Source organism: Cimex lectularius, unplaced genomic scaffold (assembly GCF_000648675.2).
Source record: "Cimex lectularius strain Harlan isolate CLEC.00 unplaced genomic scaffold, Clec_2.1 scaffold252, whole genome shotgun sequence".
NCBI lineage: Eukaryota > Metazoa > Arthropoda > Insecta > Hemiptera > Cimicidae > Cimex > Cimex lectularius.
Genome location: NW_019392777.1, coordinates 520,846 through 544,680, shown reverse-complemented (window position 1 = coordinate 544,680; position 23,835 = coordinate 520,846). Strand labels below are relative to the sequence as shown.

At 34.8% G+C, this 23,835-nt stretch overlaps 1 protein-coding gene across 6 annotated transcripts in view; it reads left to right on the top strand.

Moving 5' to 3' along the window:
* The window catches only part of LOC106673598 (elongation of very long chain fatty acids protein AAEL008004), a 42,777-nt gene that overhangs the window by 1,493 nt on the left and 17,449 nt on the right, over window positions 1–23,835 (top strand). For 2 of the 6 annotated variants that reach the window (XM_024227675.1, XM_024227682.1), the window contains exon 1: window positions 4,039–4,559. The exons of 1 other annotated variant lie outside the window; for it this stretch is intronic. The gene's annotated coding sequence lies outside the window, so the exon portion shown is untranslated. Of the gene's footprint in view, window positions 1–4,038; window positions 4,560–11,006; window positions 11,288–16,978; window positions 17,064–23,835 lie in introns of those variants that run through there. 3 more of the 6 variants (XM_024227676.1, XM_024227683.1, XM_024227680.1) reach the window with 3 other exon arrangements.

Here is a 23,835-nt window from a genome sequence, read left to right as displayed (position 1 = left end):
CATAATCCATTATTCTTTTACCCAAACTTACCTGAAACAATTCAAACTATCAGTTTACATTCTTCAACCTGGCCAAATATGCACTGTTGCATTATATTCATCACATTCGACCAGGAAAGGCAAAGATTTTCACAAAAAAATATTGCAAATAAGGTCGTCACATAATTACATTGTCCTTTAACGACTAGCAACTCGGAAGTCTTCTAAAAAAATCCCTTTAAAAAAGCGGTTTACACTGGTTATCACATCAATGTTTATTCTATATTCAGTCCAAGGTGACCTTCTATGTCCTCAAAAAGAGACCGTTTGTGGCTGTTGAAATATAACAATCTTAGAATTAAACTTAACCTTGATTCTTGGACGTCAAAGCACTTTTCCCCCTGTGAGGACCTGGTAAATATTATATAATAATAAAATAACTCTATTTGTATTAACTTGTCATCTCTATTCATGTTATCCCACCAGCAAAACCTCTTGACATTCTGTGACTACCGGGTAAGCTAAAAAAAAAAAAAAAAATGTAAGCCTACAAGGCTATCTCCAGTCGTCACACCAATTTTTCTTCAATTTGGAACCTTAATTCGTTTATAACAGTAGTTTGTGACAACCTGTAATTAAACATTAGCTTTATATCCCTAACGTGTCAAAAGTATATTTGCTGGAACTTTTAACAGGCTAGTTTATCTATACTGTCGTCACACCATTGTTATTTTATTCTATTCAATGTGACCTGAAACAATAAAATTAGCTTGTTTAATTGTCATAGGTCGTAACGCCATTGTATTCATTTTTTTCTTCACTGAAATGAATCTTGATATTTATTTTTGTTCGTCATTATGCCATTTTCGTGACGGCTTGCAACTGAAAAAAATGTAATTTTTTTCCATTACAGAACCTTTTAAAGACTGTTTTATAACTCTCATCATTGTTTATAACACGTTAGGACCTATGTGATGGCCTGTATCATTAAAAACTAGTGGTAAGTTATATCCTGGGTCGTCCCAGCGTATTCAAATTGTCAACCTTTATGGGTTTATCGGACATTCATCCCGATGTGCCGACCCTAGGAATTGTACATCTGGAAGTTCACCCACCCCGTTCTGTGTCCTGGTAGTATCCCCCCTTAAGCCAAATTCCCAGGGGATCGTTGGTTCCTTACCAGCGGGTTAGGCTCCGACGGGGCTATCGACAACTAAGTTCATTTCTATCCCAAACCCATGCAAACTATAATCTAGCGTAATAATAAGATAAATCAGTTAAGATTAGATAAGACAGTCGCACAAATAAATACATTCACAGATAAAAATACTTAATGGGTTTATCGTTACAGATTTTGATCCTCAGTACAATATGACGATCTGTAGCTTAAACCAGTAAAGTTGCCACGTTCTGGGTCGTCACACCATTTTTTAAATCAAATTTCTGAACCCTTATAGATTTATCGTCACAGATTTTGATGCTCATACAATTCGACGACCCGTGACAAACTAGTACAGTTCAGTCATCACACCATTTTTATTGAAATTTCTGAATTTTTATGGTTTTATCGTTAGTTTTTTCAGAACAATGTGACGACTGTAACAAAACTGTTCAGTACAATGTGACGATCTGTAACATCTAGTACAGTTGCGTCACGTTCTGGGTCGTCACACTATTTTTATTTCAAATTGTCTGTGTTTATCGTCACAGATTTTGATGCTCAGTGCAATGCGACGACCCGTGACAAACTAGTACAGTTCAGTTACATCCTGTCACACTTTTTTATTGAAATTTATGAACCTTTATGGATTTATCGATACCGTTTTTTCTCAGAACAATGTGACATCTGTAACAAACGCCTCAGTACGATGTGACTTTCTGCAGCAAAACTACTCAGGACAATGTGTGACGACCTGAAACAAACTAGCACAGTTCGATTACGTCCTTGGTTGTCACATAATTTTTTTTATTCTGTTGTCTGAACCCTTGGATTTATCGTTACAGATTTTTCTCAGTACAACGTGACGACCTATAACACTAATTGGTCCAGTAAATGTGACGACGTGTAATATTTTATGTCCTGGGTCATCACACAATTTTTATTCAAGTTATCTGAAACTTCATGCGTTTATCGTCAGATTTTGATGTTCAGTGCAATGTGACCACCCATAACATAAAAAACTTCTTTCCCATAAGAAATTAACCTTGATATTCATTCTCGGTCGTCACACCGTCTAATACAAGACGAACGTAATTGTCCTAATTTGACGACTTTCAAACCTAGAGATTTGAATAAATTAACGGTTAATTGGTACAAAACGATCAAATTAATCATCTTGAGTCGTCACACATGTCATTCACCATCATACCTAATCAGACGACCTGGCACATAAACCTGGGCCATAGATATTCCTCATTCTTGTTAGTCACATGTACGCTTTTGTCACCGTGATGTCGACTCACAATTAAGTTCTGATAGGAATGGTCGTCACACAACCGCTCCCAATGTTTTCTGTAGTGACTTGCAATTTTAATATAAACGTAAAAAAATTCCACATGGGTGGGCCTTAAAAAAAATTAATTTACATCCGTAGTCGTCACAACATTGTTTCATGATTGCGTCGCCACATATCTTGCGGTCAATCAAGGCTATCTTGCTATCTATAACTTACAATTCGAATTTAAATTGTCCAAAACAAAAAAATCTATCAAGATGGACGAGTGGAACATTTTTAAACCTCCTGTCGTCATACAAATAGTCTTCTTTTTATGTCTCAACCCTTCCAGACAAATACAGTTGGATTGTAAAAATATTTTAAATCCTGGGTTCTATTTGCCTGAACGCCCGTCGTCACACAATTGTTTTTTTTTGTTTTTATTTGGCCCTGGCATAGACAAAAATCAGCATGTTATCTTTGATGACTACAATTCCAATTTTTTTTACAAAAATCTGTCTGCTTGTAACCTTTGAGAAAACATTACACCCAAGGTCGTCACAAATATGACGACCTGCTATAAAAAACTTCATATATTTTTCACAGTACATGCAGTATTGGCATACAAGTTTCTCCTGATTCCTGATCTTCACATAACCGCTACCTGTCAATTTCAATAGAATTAATCTCTGGTCGTCATACAATCAGTTGGTGTTTTAAGACCTGTGGCGACTTGATTTATAAAACGAGTTAGAAAAAATTGTACTTTAGAGAACTTTAAAGTAATTTACATCCATGGTCACCACATAATTAGTTGGTGTCTTAAGGCTTCTGTGACGACTTGAATGTATAAAACAGGTTAGAAAAATTGTACTTTGGTGAACTTTTAAAGTAAGTAATTTACATTCATGTGGTGTTTTAAGTCCTTGAAATTGTAAAAAGTGTGGCAAAAAAATTCTGCTTGGGTAAATCTTTAAAGAATGTAATTTACATCCATGGTCGTCACATAATTAGTTTGTTTCGTAAATCCTTCAGTGACGACCTGACCTGAAGCTATAAAACAAGTTTTGAAAAAAAAGCCCTCTTATGATACCTGGTCGTCACATAAGGCCTCTATAACGACTTGAACATGAAAAAATTTCCAACTTTGGTGAATCTTGAAAGAAAGTAATTTACATTCATGGTCGTCACGACTGTTTTTCCCCTTTGCGTAGGAAAGAAGTTTCTGTGGTGATTTACCATTAAAAAAAATTCTTAGCTGGACTTTATGAGACTGGTCATCACATAAAAGTGATGAGACCTTTTGTGACGGCATGAAAGTATAAAACAATTTAGAAAAAAATTGTACTTTGGTGAGCTATTAAAATAAGTAATTTACACCCATGGTCGTTACATAATCAGTTGGTGTCTTAAGACCTTCTGAGACGACTTGAAAGTATAAAACAAGTTACGAAAAATTGTAGTTTGGTGAAATTTTAAAGAAAACAATTTACATCCATGGTCGTCACACCGTTTTTCATTCCTCCGCGTCGGTCGTCACATTTCGAAAAATGGCGGCTCTACACCATCCCACACGCGTGACACGCCCCCGGCCCGGAACCTCCCGCGTCAAAACAGATCGATATCCGGGTTCCCTGGGGCTGAGGTTAAATAACCGAGCGGACCCCTCGTTTTTTTTCCCGTTCTGTTTCTCCCCCCGTGCGACCGACGGTTCAGACCCCGAGGGCCGAGCACACGACGAAGACCCGGAGACGCAGCGAGACAAAGCGAACCACGGACCGGACACACGTCCATCGCCCCGCCCGCATTCGACGACCTTTTTTCTCTCCACCGTCTCCAAATATCGGACCGAGGTTTTTGTCCCAAAAGAATAACAGAAAAAAAAGTTTTTACAATCTAAAATAATTTCCAATTTTGTTTTCCCTTATCTGCTCGAATCGACGTCCGACTGTCGTGTGCGATCATGTTATTTTTAGTCGGGACCTTATTTTTAAAATAGTGTCCGCATTTTTTCCAACAAGGTCGTTAACAAAAAAACAAAAAGATAAAAAATTAAGAAGCCCAGCAAATAAATATATAAAAGCAACCCCCCCCCCCGCCCAAGACAAACAAACACCTGCACACTTATCAAAACTACAATTACAGGTAAGTACTGATGGAATATCATCTTTAATAATTAACAAGAAAAAAAAATCACTTTTTGGCTTGTTTGTTCAAAATATTAACTGATTTTGCTTTTACACCGAGTAAAGCATGAGGACCCGATAAGACCCACTCGCCGCAATTTTTTTTTGCATGTTAAATAAATTAATATATAAGTCTCATGCCATCCTGTTCGAAAACGCATATGATGTGACGTCATTGAAGTTCAAAAACGAAATTTAATACTTCATGAAATAATAATTAGGGTAATTTTTAATTAAACAAAATTAGCCATTTTTAGGTTACACTGGTTTGAGAGCTTTTGGGATCCCATGAAGTCCTGTTCGACAACGCACATGTGACGTCATGGATGGTCAAAAACGAAAAATTAATCTTTTTTGGGGGGGGGGGTAATTTTTCGAAACGGTAGTTTCCGGACTTCATGCCATCCTGATAAAAACCTGAATGTGACGTTATTGAAATACAGAAATCAGTGTGCATTTTTTTGTCAGAAGCTCCTACAATCTCAGATAATATTAATACCACAACAATTAAGTGACGTCATTAACCTACAAAGCCAACAAAATTAGCCATTTTTTAGGTTACACTGGTTTGAGAGCTCTTGGGATCCTATGAAGTCCCGTTCGAAAACGCGATGTGACGTCATGGATGGTCAAAACGAAAAATTAATCTCTTTTTTGGCTGGGGGGTAACGGTAATTCCCGGACTTCATATGCCATCCTGATAAAAATCTGAATGTGACGTCATTGAAGTACAGAATCAGTGATTTTTTGGAAAGCTCCTACAAACGCAGGTCATCCTGATACCACAAACGTCTGTGACGTCATTAAGTTGACGTCATTGACGTACAACAGTCCTAATATCGTCCTTATAAACCGGTCGAATATTGAATACATAAAATATTGAAAGGGTTCAAAACGGTTTTTTTAACCCTCAGATCCAAGAATTCGTGCGCTAATCAAATAGATCGCCCACTTCTCCGAAGTACTGAAGAGGGTGGGTAGGTCGATAAATCGAACGAGGCAAACTTTAATTTCCGATGGGGTGGAATTAAAAAAAATGTCTACTATGATCTGCGGACCCTCAAAACTGTTTTAATTTCCAGTATAGTGGAAGTTGGAAGTAAGGCCGTCCGTGGAGAACAAAAAACTCGTTCTTGACCTTTGCCTGTGTCCGAATTCCCCATCGAACAAGATAACAATCAAGACGAAAAAATAGATTAAAATACAAACGACATTTTTTGGCTTAAGCTTAGGATAAATCAATCGTAAAGAAGTGGGCAAAAAAACCTCCACTGAAAACTTCCAGGGCCAATTTTGTCAAAAAAATATTTTTTCTTTCTTGATACTTGAAAATATATCAGGAGAGCAGAATAAAAAAAACGTCGAAAATGCATTAAACTGCCCTTAATGAAAAGGTTTTGAGGAGAATCCACTTATTTATTTTCATTTTCAATTGGGAGCTCCTGCGTTCCAATGCCCTCCTGATATTAAGCACGCATGTGACTTCATTGAAATACAAAATTGAAAAAATAACCATTTATCAGAAGTTTTCGTTAGTTTGAGAGCTCATGGAGTCACATGCCATCCTGATAGTAAGCACACATGTGACTTCATTGAAATGGAAAAATGACCAATATATCAAGAGTTTTCGTTAGTTTGAGAGCTCATGGAGTCACATGCCATCCTGATATGTATGATGTGACTTCATTGAAATACAAAATTGAAATATCAGGAGGTTTCGTTAGTTTGAGAGCTTCTGGTGTTCCAAGATACTCTGATACTATGCATTTATGCACAAAATGGAATGACAGCCTAATGAGGTTATATTAGGGCGAGAACTTTTTGACACCCTTGAAATCTTGTTAAAAAGCGCGTAAGTGACGTCATTGAAATATAAACATCGCAGACGAACGGAAAACAATTTTGCGTCGTCATCATTGTCGAACAAATTATCAATTTAACCATTTTTTGAGACGGATCTTTTCACATTGAATTTGCGATTTAGAAATTAGGTGGGGAATAAAATCCATGGCGACCTTGAGGATTTTTGGCCCTCCGGGCTGGATCGGCCCCTTCCTGGTATTTCCCCCTCGAGACAAATGATTAACGTGGGAATTATTTTTTGTGCCTTTTGAGCAAGGGGTAAAATGTTGAAAAACAGTAAAATAACTCAGGAAAATTCCAACATGTTACCAAGTGCTTTTCTTGGAAATAATAAGTTTTTTTAGAGAGTGGGAGACACCTACAATTATAATTATTTCAAACCTCTGTCGATGAAAATGAGCCAATTATTCAAATTGTACACAAATGGAATGCATTTATTCAAAAAAAATAAAAAAATTGTACGAACAGATTATTTCCAGGACAAAGGTCCCTTCCTCATTCCACGTTACAATAGTGACAAAAATGCATATGCAAAAAACAAATAAAATTGACCCAAAAACACCGTGAATTATTCCGAGTAAAGAGGAAATCGAAAAGAAAAAAAAATGGAAATGAAATTTTCCCTTTGTTCTTTAATTCTTTTATATTCCCTTCCCACAGAAAGATTTAAATATTTAACCGATGGAAAAACCGCGTCTTGAAAGAATTTCAATAAAACAGGCAAAATGTGATAAACAAGGAAGGACGAGTCTGTATAACAAATTTTGAATAATAAAACTGTACTTAAAGGTCACTTGATTTACTTCTTTTTCTCTCCCAAGATGAATAAATAACGATTATTGAAATTTATTATTTTATATAGCGGTCCTGTTTGTCGCCTTGGCCAAAAGGGCAGAGAAATAAAATAGATAGGTGAGTAGTATACTTTAATGACTTCATAAAAGTGTTTCCAATCAGGATGACATTAGGCTCCAGGAGCTCTCTATCCTTTCAATTCCAATGAAACTGTACACCTATCGAGTTTCCTTCCCACTTTAATCACATCACAAATTTGTTTCCCATCAGGATGACAGGGCACTCCAAGAGCTCCCAAAACCTTAATTATCCATATATTGGTTAATTTTTCCCCAATCAAGAGACCATATGTTTCAATACAAAAACGTATTATTTTTATGTAGAGAGCGGCCTAGGCTTGAGGGAAATGAAATAGTTAGGGACGTCCTTGGTGACATAGCAGCTGTGATCCTTCCTCAACTCGAAAAACTGCCAACGTGACACGAATAATCGGCAGTGGTGGACCAATAAAAAAGAAAATATCCATTTAGAAAAATAGAACCTAGAAATTCGCGAGGATAATGGCTTAAACTCGCGTGCGTGTGCCCATGAACGGTTCTCCTTGAGAGAGTGAGTGAGAGAGGGAAAAAAAGACAAACGACCGTATCACCGATAAATCACCGTTTCAGGAAGAGTTTGCCGGTCGCTTCGTGGTCGGAGTACACAGCGAGACTGTGCGGACCCGCCCGACATCTGGTCCGGCCTTGCGTGGCACCGGCCGGCACCCCTTACGATTCGTTTACGGCTTTTACGGCCTGCCGTAAAATCAAGCCGTCGCTGGAAAGGCGTGAAAACGTTTCTCAATCGGGCCCGATACGCGAGTATACTATGATCGGACATCTGTTACGCAACGTGACGTCCATTTGTTAAGAAACGCGCTGGTTTTTCACTTTTTCCATTCTTCCCCTTCTCCTTTCACAATACAACATCGGTTAACACATCGGAATTTACATTCATGCTCATATTTATTTGTAGTGGTTTTCCTTTCCCTATTTGAACTCTTTTTCGCCATCCGCGCCGACCCTTTTAATTTTCCCACCCAGAGATTACGAACGATCGCCCAAATAACGACATAAAAATGCAGACAGACGAAGAAACACTCACAAGTTCAGTGCACTCAAACAACACAACACCAAACATTTGGTAAACACAAACGACGCGACAAAGAAGCTCTTGAAAAGAAACACTCAAAAACCCAACAAAGATTCAAATAACAGACATAAGAATACGTCAACAAACATTGACACACTCAAACAACAACAAAAAATTACAGAAAAACAGACACTGTCATACGCAAACACAGAAATAATAGACAACCCGATTAAAATAACAAACCCTGACAATGACTGAAACAACACAAGACTAAATTAAAGGGATAAACGCTCAAATAACCACATAAAATTGAACAAAAACCGACACTGACATAACATTCGAACTGTCAAATAATAGACAACCCGATTTAAACAACAATCACTAAAAAACAAAGACAATTTATAAATGGAAACACGCAAATAACACAAGACTAAATTAAAAACACTCAAATAACAACACAAAATACAGAAAAACACACTGACATAGCATACACAAACACTGAAATAATAGACAACCTGATTAAATTAACACAAAACACTGACAGTTTATAAATGGAAACACTCAAGTAACACAAGACTAAATCAAAAGGAAAAACACTTAAAGAACAACACAAAATACAGAAAAACACACTGACATGGAAAACACAAACACTGAAATAATAGACAACATGAATAAATTAACACAGTCAAAACACTGACATTTTATAAATGGAAACACTCAAGTAACAACACACAAATTGCAGAAAAACACTGACATAATGGACAACCTGATTAAATTAACACACTCAAAACACTGACAATTTATGAATGGAAACACTCAAGTAACACAAGACTAAATCAAAAGGAAAATACTCAAAGAACAGCACAAAATACGGAAAAACACACTGAAATAATAGACAACCTGATTAAATTAACACACTCAAAACACTGACAGTTTATAAATGGCAACACTCAAGTAACAACACTCAAATTCCAGAAAAACACTGACATAATGGGCAACCTGATTAAATTACACTCAAAACACTGACAATTTATAAACGGAAACCCTAGGTGCAATACAAAATTATAGTAACAAATTACAAAAAAAAGTATAAAACTGAATAAAAACACCCAAACGTAACACAAAACGAGAAACATTTAAAAAACAGGCTGCTTAGAAATGAAAATACGATTAACAAAATACAAAATTATAGTGAAAAAACATATAAAAAGGTATAAAAGTCAATGAAATGAAAATAAACACCCAAATCTAACACAAAAGGAGAAACATTTAAAAAATAGGCTGTTTAGAAATGAAAACACGATTAACAAACTACAAAATTATTATTCAGAAATCGTGAGATGCGGTCTGGTGTGATGTAGGTTTCAGAAAAACATTGTCTTTATCGTGCCAACGTTTCGATCTTTATTGAGATCATCTTCAGGGCCTGGGATTTACAAACATTGTTTAAATTTACGTTCGCAGAAAACAAACACTTTGAGTGAGTAGAAATACTTTGATCGAATATAAAAAATATATATTTTTTGCATTGTATAAATTCACATTTTTTCACATCCTACATGTATTTGTTAAATTTAAACAATGTTTGTAAATCCCAGGCCCTGAAGATGATCTCAATAAAGATCGAAACGTTGGCACGATAAAGAAAATGTCTTTCTGAAACCTACATCACACCAGACCGCATCTCACGATTTCGGAATAATTATCGACTAACGGTCACTAATCACCACATACAAAATTATAGTGAAAAATATATTTAAAAAAAGTAGAAAAGTAAATAAAATGAAAATAAACATAAGACAACACAAGAAACATAAAAAAGGCGGCTTAGAAATGAAAACACGATAAATAAAATACAAAATTATAGTAAAAATTAAAAAAAAAAAAAACTAAAAGTCAATAAAATGAAAATAAACACCAAAATGTAACACAACACAAGAAATATTAAAAAAAATTAGAAATAAAAACATGATTAACAAAATACAAAATTACAGTAAAATGAAATAAAAAAAAGTATAAAAGTAAATAAAATCAAAATAAACACTTAACTATATACAACACGAGAAATGCTGCAATAACAAAAGATAAAATCGAAGAAAAAAGTTGTAAGTAGAGAAGACAGTGAAAAAAGGCACACAAGCGACCACTTATCATATACAAACATTCAAACAAACACACACAACAAAAAATGCTAATGCATAGTCAATTCTTTTCGTACGTACACCTTCGCCTATTAAAAAATGATCTTTTACAAATATCCTACTGTTTACAAAAATGACAATTCTGCACCCCGTACGTAAAACAGCGATCATAATGACGACAGGATTTTTTAAATTTTTTATTGGTAATTAATGTTCTATTTTTTTAAAATGGTTTTCCCATTCACCTGTGGGAAAAATATATAAATGCGTTGAATACATTGGTCCCGTCGACCTTTTCCCCGGTGTCGAGTCACCTCGGTTCGGACGTCATTGTCTGGTTTTTCCCTAGCCCGAGGGACCAGTTGTGAACCTGGCGATCATTGTTAATCATGATCCGCGTTTGAAGATGGGAAGAAAGAAAAAAAAGAAGAAAAAAAGGCAAAATATGATCGGGAACCCCCACCGAGGGGATTTCTGGCTCGTAGTGGGGCGCCAAGTGGAGGAAAGGAGCCAAGCGCGGCGTTACGGACCAGTCGACCGACAACGCCCGAAGGTCCAACAAGGATCGTGGATTTTTTTTTGTTAAATTTTTCGATTAGTTCGTTCGTATTTTTTTTTTTTTTTTTTAATTTCCTGAAAATTTGTTGTTGGTTTATTCTCGTTTTGAACCACCTGGGGGCCTTCGACACCAGTGGATCTTTACTTTTTATTTATTTTTAAAAGAAAAAGAAAAAAGTTCTACATTTCTAATAAAAAGGTAAGCGTTTTTAAAAATTATTTTTACTAATATTTTTAAATTGCTAAAAGCCCCCCCCCCTAAAAAATCGACTATTCCTAATCTCAGTCATAGGAAAAAATTGACTCTTTTCGATCCACACTGTATAATTCTCGGAGAAATTGACTTCTGCACGATGTTTAAAAAAAATACTTTTCCTAATTGATTACATATATTTCTCGGGGGAAAAATTGACCTTATTCTTATCCTAACTGTACGATTCTTAGAAAAATTTGACCTTTGCCAAGTGATTCTATATCATTCTCTGGAAAAAATTGACTTATTCTTTCCAAACTGTACGATTCTTAGAAAACAATGACTTTTTCGTATTCATTGTATATGATTCTCAAGGAAAAATTGACTTTATTCCTATCCAGACTGTACGATTCTTGGAAAAAATTGACTTTTTACAAGTGATTCTATATGATTCTCTGGAAAAAATTGACTTTATCCCTATCCAAACTGTACGATTCTTAGAAAACATTGATTTTTTCCTGTTCATTCTATATGAATCTCTGGAAAACATTGACTTTATCCCTGTCAAAACTGTACTATTTTTGGAAACCATTGACTTTTTCCAATTCATTCTATACGATTTTCAGAAAAACTTGACATTATTCTTATTCAAACTGTACGATTTTTAGAAAACATGTATATTTTCCATTTGATTCTATATGATTCGGGGGAAAATTTGACTTTATTCCTACCCAAACTACAATTCTTAGAAAACCTTGACTTTTTCCAATTCATTCTATATGATTCTCGAGAAAAAATTGACTTCACACATATCCAAATTGTACGATTCTCAGAAAATATGGACTTTTTTCCAATTGATTCTACGTAATTCGGGAAAAAATTAACTTCATTCTTACCCAAACTGTACGATTCTTAGAAAACATTGATTTTTCCTGTTCTTTCAAAATGATTCTTGAAAAATTGACTTTTTCCCGATAAATTCTGTATCATTCTTGGGAAAATTGTAAAATTGAACAGAAATTTTTTTCTGTTCGCACTTTAAGATTCCTAGTAGTTTTAACATTTTTCCTAATAAAACTGTACTTTTTTTTTTTTTTTTTTTTTTTTTTTTTTTTTTTTTTTTTTTTTTTTTTTTTTTTTTTAAATTGACTTTTTCACAACCGAACTGTAGTAGTGGTGGAGAAATTTTTTCCCGAATTAATTCTGTATGAATCTCGGAAAAAATTGACATTGAAAACCATGGAATTTCACTTATTTAAGCATGCTTAGAAAAATTGACTTTATTTCTAGGTTAAACAGTACAATTCTTGAGAAAATTGTCTTTTTTCCAATTCACCCTATACGATTCTTAGAAAAATTGTCTTTCATGTAGGTGTACTATAGTTCTCGGAAAATTGAAGTTTTTCCAGTCCACTGTATAATTCTTGGAAAAATTGACCTGTTGCGTATATAAAATTTGATGGTAAATTGACTTTGCTTGGATCAACTCTGTACAATTCTTTGGACTAATTCACTATTTTCCAATCCCCACCCTATACCGTTATTTAAAAAGTCGACTTTTACCCTCTCTATTTTGTATGCTTCTCGAAAAAATTGACTCTTTTCCAATCTGTTTATATAATTCTTGAAAAGATTGACTTTTTCTAATTTGCTTTTTACGATTCGCAGAAATATTTAATTTTCCGTACGAACAACAGTAATTCTTGAGAAAATTGACTTTTTACGAATCTGTTCCGTGTAATCATCGGACAGGTTCATTTGTTCCACTCTGTTTTTTACAACCATATGTATATTTGTAGCAAAAATTGACTTGTTTTGTAAACTCCTTCTATAAGATTCTTAAAAACATTGATTTTTATGATGACTTTTCCTATTGAAACTGTAGGAACTTTAGAGAAGTTGTCTCTATTCCTATTCAAATTTACCTGGTCTTTAAAAAATTGACGTTTTTCTAATCTAAAAAATAAGTAGAAAAAATTGATCATTTTTTAAAATTTCCCTCTGTAAGATTCTTAAAAATATTGATTGATTTTTTTCCTATTGAAATTGTTCGATTTTTAGAGATCTTGACTCTATTTCTACCCAAACTTTCCTACTCTTTAAAAATTGACTTTTTTCTAATTCGTTCTGTATAATTATCGGGAAAACGATTGAATTTTTACTTATCCGACTAGTACGATTCTTTGAAAAATTGACTTTTTTCCGGTCCACTCTGTTTAATAATCCGGGAGGGGGGGCTATACAAGCTTGACGATTATTACCCTTAATATAATTCTCGGAAAAATTGTCTGTTCGTTACTGTACGACACAGTTGCATAAAAAATTGACTTTGTTCCGTTCCATTATGTATAATTCTCGGGAAAACAATTGTATTTTTACTTATCCTACTAGTACGATTCTTAGAAAAATTGACTTTTTCCTTATCGAAACTGTATACATCTCGGAAAAATTGACTTTTTTCTTGACAGTTGCATGGGGGAGAGTTTGACATCTATTACACTTAGTACAATTCTCGGAAAAATTAGCTTTGTTCCTTACTGTTCGACACAGTTGCATAAAAAATTGACTTTGTTTCGATCCATTATGTCATAATTCTCGGGAATACAATTGAATTTTTACTTATCCGAATAGTACGATTCTTAGAAAAAATTGACTTTTTTCCTATTGAAACTGTATTAACCCAGAAAAAATTGACTTTTTTTACGATCCACTCTGTTTAATCATGGGGGGGACAATACAAGCTTAACGTCTATTATTCTTAATACAATTCTCGGAAAAATTGACTTTATTCTGATCCATTATGTCATAATTCTTGGGAAAACAATTGAATTTCTACTTATCCCTATAGTACGATTCTTAGAAAAATGGACTTTTTTCCTATTGAAACTGTATTAACCCAGAAAAAATTGACTTTTTTAAGATCCACTCTGTTTCATCATGGGGGGGACTATACAATCGTAACGTCTATTATTCTTAGTACAATTCTTGGACAAATTGACTTTGTTCCTTACCGTTCGGCTCGGTAGGATAAAAAAATTGACTTTTTTTCTCTCACGGCCAACACAACTTCAATCAGGTCAAATGGAAGCGGTTTCAAATTAAAATTAAAATTATAAATTAAAAAAATATATTAAGAAAAATCGCGTTGCGTAAAATCGCCAAAGCGGAAGTTTTGTAAATTCTTATTTGGGTCAATTTTTTCTTTTTCTTTTCTTTTCTGTTTTGTTTCAACAATACGATGTAATAAAGAAATTGGCTCGTGGATGTGCTAATCGTTACGATAAACATGTCGAATCGTCTGCGTAAAGGGTTTGAACGAGGGGGGAGAGGAAAGCGAAACCGACCGGACTGATGTGGATCAAGTTCAACGGGATCAACAACCCAATTGGGCTCTAGATTTTTTTTTTTCGGAGGATCACCCCGACCCGGTTTCCTGGATGTGTCGGGTCCGTCGCGTCTCGCTACTCCTCCTGACATTTGTCATTTTCGCGTCCCGGAAGAGAGAGGTTTGTTTTCTTTTCTTCTGAAAAACAATTCGCCCGATTGTCTCTCTGAGCAAACAAGACGAGGTGCTAACTAGGAGGAGGCAAACATCGCGTCCTTCCTCGACGGATGTGACTCGAATCGGAAGCGGCTCCTTGAAAAGGACGCGAGAAATAAATAAAAAACATTAGAAATCCTGGAGGATTTTTCTCCGTGAAAAGACCTCTCCATATTTTTCCCACAAATTGAAATTCATCCGATCGCCGTCCTCGGCCGTTTATTTATTATCCTCTTTTGTATTACTCAACCGTTTGTTTGAGAAAGAACAGGAAATGAAAACAACAGCTGGATGCAAAGAAAAAAAAACCTGCGACACCCTGTATAAACCCTATAAACCTTGTCCCATGTCGTTTTATGAAATTCGCCCTCGACCCCTTAACAGAATCAATAGAGGTCACATGCGGAAAAGTTTAAACACAGTCGTAACACCCCGTATAATTTTTAGGGTTGGACTCGGTCACCGCTTGCTTATTACGCGAAACCCTGAAACACCCGTTCAAGCTAGGAATGAGGTCTGTACCAGTCCCAAGCATGAAATTTACAAAAAAACTATTATATTAGTACATTCGTGATCTGGGATAAAATACAGGAAGATAACATTTAAAAGTGGTACTCGATTGATTGCCCGAGTACCAGGACGGCATATGACCTGAAAAGGACTTAACTGCCTTTTTAAAGATTCATCTGGGCAACGCACACTACAAGACACGAAACAATGAGAAAAAAGAGAAGAACTTAAAACGGTCGACTGGCACGCCCTGGGTATGAACTAAACAAAAAATTACCAAATTGGTACTCGTCAAACATGGCTTGATATCGCCTCATAGTAACAAATTGACAAGTATGTCTTTTATTTAGTACCTGATACTTTTCCATCCTGGTACTCAATCCCTCCAGGTACACTTCATTTCACCACTCCTGGACATCTTCATCCGAGGGCAAAAACTAGGAACAGGTTGACGATTACTTTCTCTTTCGTGATATACCGCGATCTGGTACTTCTTTACCCAGTATCCATAGCGTACCCAGGTGATATACCATCTGGTACTCAATCCTTCCAGTGAAAATTTTCAATTTCAACCACTCCTTGACATCTTCATCCGAGGGCATAAACTAAGAACAGGTTGACAGGTACTCTCTCTCTCTCTCTCTCTCTCTCTCTCTCTCTCTCTCTCTCTCTCTCTCTCTCTTTCTCTCCTCTCCTCTCCTCTCCTCTCTCCCCACCCCCTCTCCATCTTTCTCACTCTCTCAGTCATGAAGTTCCCACAATCTGGTACTTCTTTACCCAGTACCCATAACGAGTCCAGGTCATATACCGTCCTGATACTCAGTCTTTCAGGTAAACTTTTCAATTTCAACCACTCTTGGACATCTTATCCGGAGGCAAAAACTAGGATCAGGTAGGCAGGTACTCCCCATCACGGAGATATCTGGTATTTGTGTCCAGTAACCATAGCGTGCCCAGTTATTTTGCGTTGTTCTTCTTTGTTTTCTTCTCGTTCTGAATCTATTATCTGTTTATCACATTCGGACGAAGATTCCCAGAGGTGGTTAAGCCTTATGCAGGTGATATATCGTCCTGGTACTCGGTCAATACTTTCAGTGGCACTTTTCAATCTCAGCCCCCTGGGTTTTATCCCTGACGAGAAAGTTATCCAAGTTCGGTTTTCTTCTGTCCAACCGCCCTTTCGCCATAAACGGGCTTTTTTTCTAACTCCCGAGTTTAACGACTGTCAAAGTTTTCGTGAGTCGATTTTTCTTTCTCGTACGATTTCGAACCCCGGGTGGGCGTGGGCCTTGACACAATGACACGCACTTGTCGCAACCTCCACCGCACGGGTCTTAGGTAACGTTCGAACCGTCTGGTTTTCCAATAATAATAAAAAATAAAAATAAAAAGGCATTTATATCTTTAAGTTTTCCCAAGTCACGTAAAATCCTTCCACCGGATCCTGATGTAATTATTTTTTTAATTCTAACTCTTTATAATTGCACACGTGACGTTTTTTTAACGGTTGCACAGCGAGGCCGGACGGGCCAGGGGTGAAAGTTGGATGACATCCGCTGATCGATAGTTTTTTTTACAAAAAATATAAAAAATCTAAATACATATGTCGGAATAAATTTTTTTCTTACAACTTTATTCTGTTTGTTTTTTCTTTTATCTCGGCTTGGGAGTCAAATTTCATAAACTGAGGGTCCGCCCGTCCTCGCTGTTTTTAAGCTGCGGTCTGGAATGGTAAGTGTGAGGTCAATTTTTGAATTTTTCTCTCCCCCATTTTTTTCCTGGCGTTACCTAATAGAAAATCGTCCTTGGTCCGAGTCGGCTTATCCAACAAGGAATGCCTGTTTTTCCACTTTTTTACCGAGGTGAAAAGCCGGCCTAGGACATCCTAGTTTTGACATAACGACCGTCAGGAACAAAACGTTTCCTCCTTTATTCAACGGCCTGATGACCAGATTCGAATTAAAAAAAAAAAAATTAAGTCCCCTACTTGGAAAAACTTCGTACTGAAAGCCTTTTAGGCAGATTTAGCTTAACATTTTCCGACCAGTCGTGAAATTTCCTCAAGGCGTCGAGAGAACAAAAAAGTCGGAAAAACCCTTTTTAGGGTTCAGGGCTAAACGGTCCGGTGGCACCGGTTGTGCAACCCCCCGGGCCTCCTTTACATAAAGGCCAAATAGAGCGAGAAGTGTCCCCCCGCATTGATGGAGGCTGACGTAAGCCCGGGGGTGGGTGGACGGAGATTCGAAAATCGATGGGGAAAAAAACGGGGTAGTCTCGGCCAAAAAGAGAGTCGAGAACGGAAGATAAACTAGCGGTAGATCGGGGAGAACGGTTGACTCGGAAACGGAACGGCGAGACCGGGCGGACCCCGCGGTATACAAGCGTATTTATGTGGAAAACGTCCAAAGTTCGCCTGTAAAACAGTGTAAAGATGGGCCAGACTAAGAGGGCCGCGGAGTTAATTTTTTAAAATAAAAAATTGAATCAATTGAAGTTTTCAAAAGCAAATTAATATTTTTTTTTCATAAGATAACTAAATGTATTTTTTTACTGAGAATTAACAAATTGGCGTTTTCTCCTTCCCAAATAAAATTAACAAATTTAATTTAATGTTTTTAAAGAAGCAAATCGAGATTTTTTCTACAAAGAAATTAACAAATAAAGTTCCTAACTAAAATTAACTAGTTACTTGAAATTGAACTTTTTTTAAAAATTGATGTTTTCACAAATAAAAAATAAATGTTTTTTTTTTTCAAAAAAATTAACCGAGAAATTAAAAAAATTAACAAATTGAGATTCTACCAGTTTTCACATTACCAAAAAAATTACTGGTCTTGTTGACAAGATTAACAAATTGAAGTTTTTCTTACCAAAATAAATTAGTTATAACAAATTAATGTTTTATTTTTAAAACATTATTGGAGTAATACCAATGGGTGTTTTCTCCACTCTTGGTTTTAATTTTGTTTTGTTTCATTACCTTTCTCACTGTTACTTATTACCTACTTTAAGGTAGTTATAATGTACAACAAATTAAAAAAAAATTTTTTTTTAATTGAAGTTTTTCATAACTAAATTAACAAATCGATGTTTTTTCTTGACAAAATTAATGAATAGAAGTTTTCCGTTCGTTCTTTAACATAATTAACAAATTGAAGTTTTTCTGAACATATTGACGTTTTTCTTGACAAAAATTAACAAATTGAAGTGTTTCTTAATATAACAAATCGAAGTTTTTCTTTAAAAAAATTAATAAATTGAAGTTTTTCTTTAAAAAAAAAAATTAATAAATTGAAGTTTTTTCTAAACAAATTGAAGCTTTTCTTTACAAAAGTAACAAACAGAAATGTTTTTTAATATAATTAACAAATTGAAGTTTTTTCTAAACAAACTGAAGTTTTCTTTAAAAAATTAACAAATTGAAGATTTTTTCTTGAGTTTTTTAACAAGATCTTCAATTTGTTAATTAAAAAATTGTAGTGTTTTCTAAACAAATCGATGCTTTTCTTAGAAAAATTAACAAATTGAAGTTTTTTTACATAATTAATAAATTGAAGTTTTTTCTTAACAAATTATAGTATATCTTAACAAAACTAACAAATTGTATTTTTTTACATAATTGACAAATCGAAGTGTTTTCTTAATAAAATTAACAAACTGAAGTTATTCTTAACAAAATTAACGAATTGAAATATTTCTTAATATAAAAAATGGAAGTTTTTCTAAACAAATTGAAGTTTTTCTAAAAAACCGAGCAAATGGAATTTTTTAAAATAAAATACTCATATCGATGTTCATAAGTTTTTCTTGATAAAATTAACAAAGTGGAGGTTTGTTGAAGGAAAATTATATAGCTGCAGTTCTTCTAGCTCAACATAATCAATTGACTTATTTCCTCTCTAAAGGAATTTAACAAACTGAAATTTTGTTAAGGAATTTTTGTGTGAAAATTGTGACGGAAATAAATATTTGTGGGTGGAGGTGGAGGGGTTGGACGGGGAAAGCGCCCCCTTTTCAGCCTTTCCATTTTCACTTGCTCCTCTCTCTCCACCACCCCGTTTTAAAATGTATCCTTATTAATAATAGGCTTAGTTTAATAGTTTTTCCACTTTCCAATCTTTATTTGGACTGGTACGCAAATAAACATTTTCTTTCGGCCGAGGCCGTATTTTCAGAATATGAAAATTGGTGAAAATACCTTTTCGCAATCACTTCTTCATATCGTTGTTATTATTGGGTTGTCCGGAAAATAATGCAGGATTTTGGTATTAAACAAAAAAAAAGAAACTAGTTACTTTAAAGCAATGTTCTTTAATCAAAATANCATACAAATGAGTAATCCTGTAAACGTAAACAGAATATTTTATATAGATTTTTTTTAATGAAAACTTAAAATCCTGCATTATTTTCCGGACAACCCAATATTTGTCCCCCCTTAGAATTTTATTTTCGTACCCGCGTTACTGCAATACAACACACCGCGACAAACAACAAAAGGAATGAGTGCAACACAAATTACGATTCGGCACAAGGAGAAATAGAAGCGGAAAATGTTTTCTTTGTTTTTCTTTTCGATTCCAATTGTTTGTTTTCCGCATTTATCCAAATCCATTTTGGGCGAACCTTCAGCTGGAGCTCGTGGACAAAAATTGAACACGTTCAATAAAGGGGATAGAAAAACATTTATTCTCTTAATTTACTTAAGAAGGCATAAGCTCAAGTACTATTTGCTAATTTTCTCGGGAAAACTTCGTTTTGTTGTCCTTAATAAAAACTACGATTTGTTAATTTGCATTAACACTATTAAAAAAAAAATTACGAATTTATTTTTTGGGGAAAAACTTAAATTTGTGTAAATTTGCTAGCAAAAACTTCCGTTTGTGGGGGGGGGAATAAATAAATAAAGTGTTAGCATTCCAGAAAAAACTTCAATTTATTAATTTTCTAAATTAAAAACAGGTTAGTACATTTTTATAAGAAACTATTTGTTAATTAGGGATGGCTAGAGATGGATTTAATTGGATGGTTTGTTAGGATAGGTTAATTTCTTTAGAAAAATGTCAACATTCATTTTCATTAAGAAAACTCCGATTTATTAATTGATCTCTCTCTTTGCGGGGGGGGGGGTTACTTCAATTTGTAAAAGTTTATATTTTGCAAAAATTTCAAGTTGTTAATTTTCTTTATGAAAACTACAATTTGATGTTTTTTTTCGGGAAAACTTCAATTTGTTAATTTTTCAGGAAAACCTTCCCTTTCTTAATATTCGTTAGGTAAACTAAAATTACTTAAGGTCTATTAGAAACTAGATTTGTTAATTTTTTTGAAAAAGAAAAATTATATTTGTTATTTTATTCGGGAAAGTAAAAAATCCAATTTGTCAATCTTCTTCTTAAAAAAAAAAAAATTACTTAAGGTTTATTAAAAACTAGATTTGTTAATTTTAAAAAAATTGTTAATTTTATTCGGGAACGTAAAAACTCCGATTTGTTAATTTTCTTCCGGAAAAAAGACAATTTGTAAATTTTGTTGAGAAAACTTCAATTTGTGATATTTTCGGGAAAAAATTTAATTTGTTTAGAAAAACTTCAATTTGTTAATTTTCTTTTTGGAAAAAAAAATACATTTGTTAATTTTATTCGGGAACGTAAAAACTCCGATTTGTTCATTTTCTTCCGGAAAAAAGACTAAATTTTGTTGAGAAAACCAACTTGTGATTTTTTCGGGAAAAAATTCAATTTGTTAATTTTCTTTTTGAAAAAAATCTACATTTTTTAATTTGTTAATAATTTTTTTAAAAATTTTATTCGGGTACGTAAAATCTCCAATTTAATAATCTTCTTCCAGAAAAAAATTGTTAATTTGTTTGAGAAAACGAATGTTGTAGCTTAGGAAAAAATTTTATTTGTTAATTTTCCTTAAAAACATTCCTTAAGATTTATTAGAATTTTTTTAAAATAGATTTGTTAATTTTTCTAAAAAAAAACCTAAACTAGTTAATTTTATTCTGGAACGTAAAAACTCCAACTTGTTAATCTTCTTCCGGAAAAAAGGCAATTTTTTAATTTTCTTGAGAAAACTTCATTTTGTTAATTTTGTATGAAAACTAAAATTTATTATTTTATTCGGGAAAAACTTCAATTTGTTAATTTTCTTTATGGAGCCATCCCTAACCATCCCTTTATGGAAACTAACATTATTTAACATTTATCAGAAACCAGATTTGTTAATTTCTTAAAAAAATTACGTTTTTTAATTTTATTCGAGAACGTGAAAACTCCAATTTTTTCTTCTTCCAGAAAGTTATTTTTTGAGAAAACGAATTTAGTAATTTTTTAGGAAAAATTTCCATTTGTTAATTTTTCCGGAAAAAAACTAAACTTGTTAATTTTATTCGGAATTTCAAAATTTCATTTTAATTTTCTTTAGTAAAACGAACGACGATTTGTGAATTGAAGAAAATTAACAAATTAACGACCGTTTTTGATGTTTTTTCATAGCAGAATTAATAATTTCGTCGTTTTCTTAAGCAATGAACAGATATTTTGGGAAAATAACTAATTGGCCAATTTTCTCTGTCAAACTTCAGTCTTCATTTCCTCAGGACAACTTTGTTGAGAAAAGCTTCATTAGGTTTGTTTCCCTTTGGTTTCTTTAGATAATTTTCTTCCTAGGAGGGAATGGATAATTTTATCGTTTTATAATTATTTTAATTTTTTTTTTTTTATGGGCAAAATATCCCAAGGTTGTCCGTCCATAAACGACGGCTTTAATTTCCACAAACATCACCAGGCCGATTAGCATTTTACGACGGAAGTCGCGAAAAGGCGTTTCGGGGGGCGATTACACGGCGAGACGTCGCGGACCCCTCGCGGCGGTGGACTCCGACTATTTACTTATCGCAAATAGGCTTATCGTAAAATTCCTCGCCGGTTCGTCATCCCTGTTTTCCCTACGGCCGGTTGAGTAAATAGAAAATTTCCCGAAGAAATATTTTTTTTTTTTATATCTGGAAACGACCGCTGTCTTTGAATCATTTGATCATGATCGAGGGCGCGAGGTTCAAAGGTCGATTTTGTAAAAAAAACAACTATAGTCTTGCTCAACTGCATTGTTGTTTGCACACTGATCCTTCGGTTTGAAAAAGAAAAAAATCCCGACTCTGCAAATTGTCGCCTGTTAAGCAACAAACTTGCGGTTGCAAAACGTCCCATTTATTAAAAAAAAGGACGGTCCGCTCTGTCTCGCTGTGTCCCAGACAGCACGGCTCCTCGAGAGACTAAAAACCTACAACGGATGGTGTTATCAAGCCCTTGGCCGAAAAATCAGAAAAACGCTTCAAATTTGTATTGCCTCGGTTTTTTGTTATTTATATCTTTTTCCATTTCCTCTAAATGGGAAAAACACTCGAAGGCGATTGTTCTTAATTACTTAAGTGCTTTACACGGTTTTTTTTTCTGTGTGCAACATTCTGCGAAGGCCGATGTCGAGGATCGGCCTTGGTACACGCGACAGTCTCGATTCTTGGCTTATTGATTCCCAGACTTCGGTACTGGACGCCTAGAATTTCAGGAGCTCGTTTCCACATACTTCTGTGAAAGATATCACGAGGATCTTTATTCGTCAGCGAATAATGAAAGGAACGAGCTCGCCTTTCCACATTCTTCCACCTAGAGCGACTAGAATCCTTATCTGTAGGCCAATTTTTCTCAGGAGCTCGGGTTACCGTATTCGCACCGTAAAGATGTGACAAAGGATCCTTATCAGGAGACACTGAAGAGCTAGGGTTACCGTATTCTCACCATAAGGATGAGACAAACGATCCTTATCAGGAGCATAGAATGTTCTCGAGTTTTCATATTCTCCTAACGAGGACAATGTGGATCCTTATAAGGAACACTGTCCTCAGATTCTCGGATTTCTATTTCTTTCTCTAAGGCAACGAGAATCATCATCAAGAGCTTATGAAGTCAACAAGTGATCGTCCACTTCTTCCACTAAGGTTTGCTCTTAGTCAGCTCTCAGGAGTTAGTTTCCACACTCTTCTATGACAGAAATCACGAGGAGCCTAGAATGTAGCCAAGTGCTCTCCCAAGGACTGTGTAGATCTTTAACAGGAGCCATACACGATACACTGCTCGTCCTTAGTGGGAGAATATGGAATCACGAGCAATTGAAGACATTCTAGATTTCTGATAAGGACGTTCGTCTCATACCTAGTGGAAAAATATGGAAACCCTAGAAAGTGAGGACACTCCAGGCTCATGATTCATCATCTCACACTTAGGGTGTGGATAGGATGTAGAACTCCAGACAACTCAGGACACCACGTAAGGATTCATGCTTCATCGTCAAGCTCCTGATAAGATTATTTGTAATTCCATTGGAAGAATATGGAATCAAGAACTCCTGAAAAAATTCTTGGCTCCTGATAAGGATACTTGTAATCCTTGTTCGAAGAATATGCAATCATGAGCTCCTGAAAAATGTTTTAGGCTCCTGA